Source organism: Meles meles, chromosome 7, assembly GCF_922984935.1.
Source record: "Meles meles chromosome 7, mMelMel3.1 paternal haplotype, whole genome shotgun sequence".
In the NCBI taxonomy this organism is placed as follows: Eukaryota; Metazoa; Chordata; class Mammalia; order Carnivora; family Mustelidae; genus Meles; species Meles meles.
The window spans coordinates 104,792,217-104,798,584 of NC_060072.1; positions in this window are offsets into that span (position 1 = coordinate 104,792,217).

Below are 6,368 nucleotides of genomic sequence, written 5' to 3' on the forward strand. Positions count from 1 at the left end.
TTATCTCTATACCAAATTTTATACCTTCTCAGAAGATTGGTTGGACTACGTCAGGAAGGCTGAGGTTATTAGTTCAAAAATTTAATGCCAACGAAACAGTTAGTTATCAGATTGAAGAGCAGGACGGAGGCACCAGAGAGGTGAAGGGGCTGCATGTAGTCAGGATAATTCTCCCCAGTGAACTCACTGCAAATCCTCCTGGCAGAGCCTCCTGTGTGGACTGTAGCGCTGGGCTTTCAGTTAGACCAGCTCACAATTCACAGTTCAAATCAGAGCATCTCTCACGTGCTTCCCATCTTGGATAGATGAATGCCTCCTGCACCCCATCTATCTCTCAGCAATTTTCACTTCACTTATTAGGTCTTCCATTCCTTCTCTGTTTTGCTTGTCTTACCCAATTCTCTAGCCCTGTCACTGGCCTCTTTTCTAATCCTCTAATTAAGGGGCATCAAATTCACATTAATTTTTTCCCATTCGCACCCCCTGGCCTGACCTCTGAGACCCCATGTTCCTTTCCTATGTGTCTAGCCTGTCTTCAAAAACCGTAAATCTTTCTTCCAGGGAAATCTATCCCTTCCTCTAGTTTAATCAGCCTTCTATTTTTCTTTCAATTTCCCACCTGTCCTGTTCCAGGAGTAATGATCTTAGCCAAAAGGCCGAGAAGTGATTGTTGTTGTTCTTAAGCAGTTCTTCCCGACTTCTTGAGCAAACATGATTCTTAGAACCAGAAAGTTCCAGACACAGACCTTATTAATCACCTTCCTGAGACTTTGGGTTTCTGTAAGTTCAATTATTTATCTTAATAGGAAAGTAGTATATCCCCTATATATAATAAAGGACCCCCCTTCTTTTGATCTTTTGTTGGAAAGAAAAAGTATGCCAACCTTGGTAGGTGAAACTGCAGTCTGGGTCTACGAGGTTCAAATTCATGACCAAGGACCATCTACTTAGCCAAAGGAGTATAAAGGACACAATTCCAGAGCCACCTTGAGATGACTGGAAGGAACTCCAGGCCTCCCCACACCCCATTCCCTTGTTGCATAACACAGTCCCCAGTGACAATGAGAGGCTGACCAGGCACAGCCCACCTAGGCCTGCACAAAGTTCACACACAAACACGCTGGGGAGTGACACTTGGCTCCTTTGACATTTGAGGCCCAGCCTGAAAACCAGACTGAAAAACATAGCAGAACAAAAAGTTATTCCATCCACCAACATCTGATGTGGAAAGACTGCATAGCTAAAATTCTGCCTATTTTGAAGTGAGATCAAAAGACCATCTCTATGTGAACTAATCTCTATGTTTGCTTTAACGGAAGCTTCAGGTCACCTTTGCCCATCTAGCCCAAGGTCAACTGCAGGAGTCAGCCCCTGTGAGCTCTTGACTACTAAGACCCTAGCAATTCCTGTTGCTGAAGCCCCCACCTATTAAAAAATAACCCTGTGCCCATTTAAAACAGCCTGGAAGCTATAAAGAGAGTTACTCTCCTATGGGCATGAGCCACAAGCTTCTGTAAGCTGCCAAGGTAAGAGAAAACCCAAGTGTGCCTGACTCCAAAGTATGTGTTCAAAACCACAAGCCTGGGCTTTGGGTGAAAGGAACTTCAGGGATCCTGCCATCCCCAAGACCTTGCGTTTCTGAAGACCCCATTGCCACTGGGGCCTGGGATGGCTTTGCCCATCTCCCGATAATCAATGAATCAATGATAATGATAACTAATGTAATATCCTGATTCTGAGATACTACAGAAAAAGTCACCTTATTTAAGCCTCATTCAAACCTTTGAGTAAGCAATTTCCCCTTGTCAAGTGATGAACCAAAGCTCAGAGAAATTAAAGACCAAGACTGGACTCTAAGTTGCTGGGATCCCAACACAGAAGCCTGACAGCAAAGCCCATCTCAACCCCTCCTCCTCACCCACCGCCTCCCCTGGCAAGAGGTGCCAGATGTTAGGACTTTCTCAAAACAACAAGATGGCAGCTCAAGAGTAGAGTCCTGAGGTAGTCTCAGGACTACCAGTGGTCTGTGAGGGGAAGGCTGGATTTCCAGGGACAAGGTAGTATGAACAGCCCAAGTGCACCTTGGGACTGGTACCCTGGTGCCTTGCCCAGTTGTTGGGTGGAAGTTGCATTACCCTCTCTTCATTGCCTTTTGGACTCTACTCTCTCTGTAATGACATGGAATGAAGGAAGACTAGTCCCCCTCCAGTGGCCTGAGTAAAAACCACCATTTGGTCTTCCCAAATGTTGCTTTGGCCATTTAACAACGCCCTAGAGAGCCAGCCACACTGCAGCCCATGGAAAAAGGGCAGCATAATCCCAAGCCACACACACTTGAGGAGAAAAGACTGCATGTGATGGGGGAGGTGGCAGAGGGCTATAGAGGTGGGGTGAGAACTTGAAAATTTGGGGTCAGGTCTTTGAGACTGGTTCCCTTATCCGTGTGGGTCAGAATCTTCACCAGGCCCCATGGGGTTCCTACTCCTTTTCTGACACAGCCAGCTCCACCACATCCCAGCGCCTCTATCCCCCCTCCTCCCACCCACTGTTGCTATATTTAAACCCTCATCTGTCCTTTTCCTGTAGGATGCGAGTATTTTAAGGGAGTGACAGCGTGGTGCCACAGGAGAGGCAGGGACACCAGCGCTGTGAAAATAAGCATGCCAGCTCCTCCCCTCTGTCTGTCAGACGCACCCGCCCGCCAGGGACTCCCCCATCCACCTCCCATCTATCCCCCTGACCCCTGCTCTGACTCTCTCCCAGGAGGGACCTCACTGGGAGCCCTCAGCAGGACACTGGGAGAGGAGAGGATCCCCAGGAGGTGAAGTCTGGGAAAACAGGACCCACAGTACCACAGAGGTCCCAGCAGTACCACAGGGGGACCTAATGCACACAAACTCCTCCTTGGTCCACACTTGCAGACACTGCCGTGAAACACCCCAGTGTCCAAGAGACTCACTGGATGGATCAACACACAGTCCAGAGGAGCCCTGAGGTGTCCTAAGTCTGGGGGATCCAGGAGACACGCTCTCAGGAGTGGAGATCAAAATCTGAAGGGAATATGAGATCTTCCATAGCTCCTAGAAGACCGGGAGCAATTTCGTCATTCTTGACCTCTCCCAACAGAGCCCCAGGGGTGGGGGCTAGTAGGTGGGGAAATGGAGGCTTCCTTATTGTTACTGATTAGTGCATCAGCCCCAAGGGTGCAGAGTGGAATCAGAAACTCCTGAAGGGTCAGGGTGCGTGCTGGGTTTACACACCACCAGTGTGTCTGTGTCCACCTGCCCAGAAGGCGCAGGTGAGTTTTCAAGTCTCCAGTCTGGTAACAGGAAGAAGGACACACTCTGTTCTTGAACCGGTGGTGACAGCATGGCTTTTCCCAAGGGCATAGCTTTTTCATCACACACCCTTCAGCAAGCTCATCAATTTACACTGCAGAGAAGGGACCTAATGGGAAAACAGCCTCCCAGTGCAGAAGGAAAGATCTGAGTTAGGCCAAGAGAGATGTGTTCGCTGTTTCTGATGAACTTGAGAACAGGCAAACTGGAAACCCTGTCCAAGGCCTGGCATGCCGAGGCTTTAGCAGCTGCTGGGAGGGAGGTTAGAGAGCAACCTTCTAGGAGATCTTGAGCAACAAAATAAAAACCCATTGGACTCCTGCCTGGTGCCCTTTCTCTACATGATTGTAGTTGGCATCCTGCCTCACTCCTGATTCCTATTTGTGTGTGTGTGTGGGTGGGTGGGTGTGAAGTGGGTGGGGCGGGTAAAGCGGAGAGAGATACAAAGAGACAGGGACAGAGAGATTGCGAGAGGTAGGGCAGGCTGTTCAGTAAGAGCAACAGTCTGGGGCAGGTGGTGGCCCAAGGAGTTCAAAGTCTTCTGTAGGCCTCCAGGCTCCTATTTCTACCCTCAGACTACACGACACATCTGCCTGTCCAGTTGTCATAGAGGGAGATAGTGGTCATCAAGGCCTGAGATCTGTGGTATCAGACAACGAGGGAAGGTGCAGAGCAGAGACAGGAAAGCTCACACCTATAAGAACTAATCGGTGATCCATGGTTCTAATTACGGAGCAAGTCTCCAAGAAACAAATGCAGAATGATACATTTCAGGAGAAACCCCTGTTCAGTCCCCGAGACATGATCCGGGAAGACCGAGAGTCAGGCCAAGGTTGGGCAGATGTTAAGAGAAAGTCTCTACGTCACCACTTGCTCTGCAGGCTCTAGGAGTCTGGACGTCAAGGACAGGACTGGGGGTGGGGGTGGGGGTGGGCAGAGATCACAACAAGGTTACCCTCTCCTCCACCTGCTCCCTCGTACCATGGCTTGAGCCAGCGGTGAAGACCCCAAGCCTCAGTCACACTGGGGTGGGGCTCCAAGGACCAACACAAGAAAAATGGGACCCACTGCGTGGGAAGCAGTAGTCCCCAAGACCAGGGCCAGGGGAGGACTGGAAGGATGGCAACAAGGAGAAGAGGGAGATAACTCACTAAAAACTCTCTCTTCTACCCCTTTGAGAGCGAAGGCTCTCAGATGTCTGAAGGCTCTACCTACGCAGCCACCACCTGAGCTTCTGAGGGCCTCTCGGCTGACCAGGTCCGGCTGCCTCCCACTTGATATTCCCACAGACCTCGAACCATCAGCTTGGCATCCAGGAGGCTGCTGGGGAGCAACTGCTGGGTGCTCTGTGCACGGACCCCCCAGGCCAGAGGCCACCAGAGCCCCTCCTCCTGCTAATAAAGTCCTCTCTCAGTCTGAGAGCCACGCATTATCCCTTGCTCCATATCCATGGAGCTCCTGCCCTTGCACCGGGCACTGCACAAGGTGCTGAGGATACAGCAGAAGCCGCGGGGGAGGCAGACGGGTGCCACAGTGCAGGAGGGGCTGCCATGGTGAAGTCGCAATCAAGGGGCACCAGAGCACAGATGACCTGGAAGGGAGCACGGACGTCCTGGAAGAGTTGACATCCGAACGGAGTCTCCAGGGATAGGTGGAAGACTGTGAGGCGTGCAAAGGGGAAGGGGCGCGCTGGGCACCGGGAACAGAACACGCAAAGACAGGACGGCAGCGGAAGAGCAGGGTGAGCTGGGAGAAGCACCAGTGGTTCGTGTGACCGGAGCCCAGGGGCAGGGGGTGGGGGAGGCAGACAGAGGGGGGGCGAGAGGGAGGCAGGGCCGGAGCATTAGAGGACCTCCCAAGGTTTCAGGACTTGACCCTGGCAGTGACAGGGCCACTCAGTAGGAGAGAGGTGTAAAAAGGTCCCGCAGACCCATTGGGCGGGACTAGAGCAAGACACCCCGGGACCAGGAGAACAGGTAGGAAGGAGGAGGCTCTTTCAACAGAGAGGCAACCTGTATATCTTGAAGCAGTAGGATTTGAGACAGCAATAGCAGTAGAGGAAAGAGAAAGAAAGACACATCTGAGAGATTTTAAGGGGTAAAATTGACAGGAGGTTAAGGGAGAGGGAGGAATAGAGATGGACTCCCAGGCTTTCGGCTTCCCCCGTACTCCGCAAAAGGGGAAAGGGATAGGCAATAGGGAGTAAGGAGAGCAGAAATCGGGGAAAGGGTGGCTTTGAGGCACCAGCTGCCTGGGTGGGGACAACAATGTGGGGACAACAATAGTTGCACACAGGGGTGGGGAAAGGGTTTGGGAGGGAGACACACAGGTTGGAGGCGTCAACATACAGCTGGCGGAGGAAACCATAGGTAAGGTCAGGGCACCCGGCAGGGGTCAGACCAGGCCTGGATGGAGCCTCAGCTGGGCCAATGAGCTCCATCTCCACCCAAACTGTGTTCCTGAGAACGATAGAGAACCGCTGTTGCTTGAAGCTCCTCATGGGACAGGAATGAATGAAGATGTGGATCCCTGGTATTTCCTGGGACAGGGTGGGGACCAGAAGGATGCTCCCAATACAGTCCCCTCTTCTGAAATGAGCCCATCTTGTTCCTGTTCCCCACTACCTGGGAACATGAACAGGAGCCTGTCCTCTTATACAGATAGTAGGGTTGCCTGCCCTCCCGCCCTGGGCTCCTGGGCTAGAAAATACAGGCAGAATCTCCAAACGATGGGGAGGGGTTGACAGTGTCTCCCCTGAAGCCCAGGCTTCTGGGGCATTCCCTGACTTGTCTATGCTTTTCTAGGGGGTGCTGGAGGAAGAAGGCAGTAGGGCCAATCGTGTCACATCCCAGTGCCCTGGATTCTGGAGATTTACCTGGGGGGTGCTCTGATACCCTGTCCCCTCACTTTGGCCCTGCTCAGAAACCCGAGCGGGCCCTGGGACCGGAGAGCCTGCCACCTACGCAGCACCCACACAGGATGAGGCAGGAGGCAGCTCGAAGGGTTTTTTCTGGTTGTTTTATTTGAAAA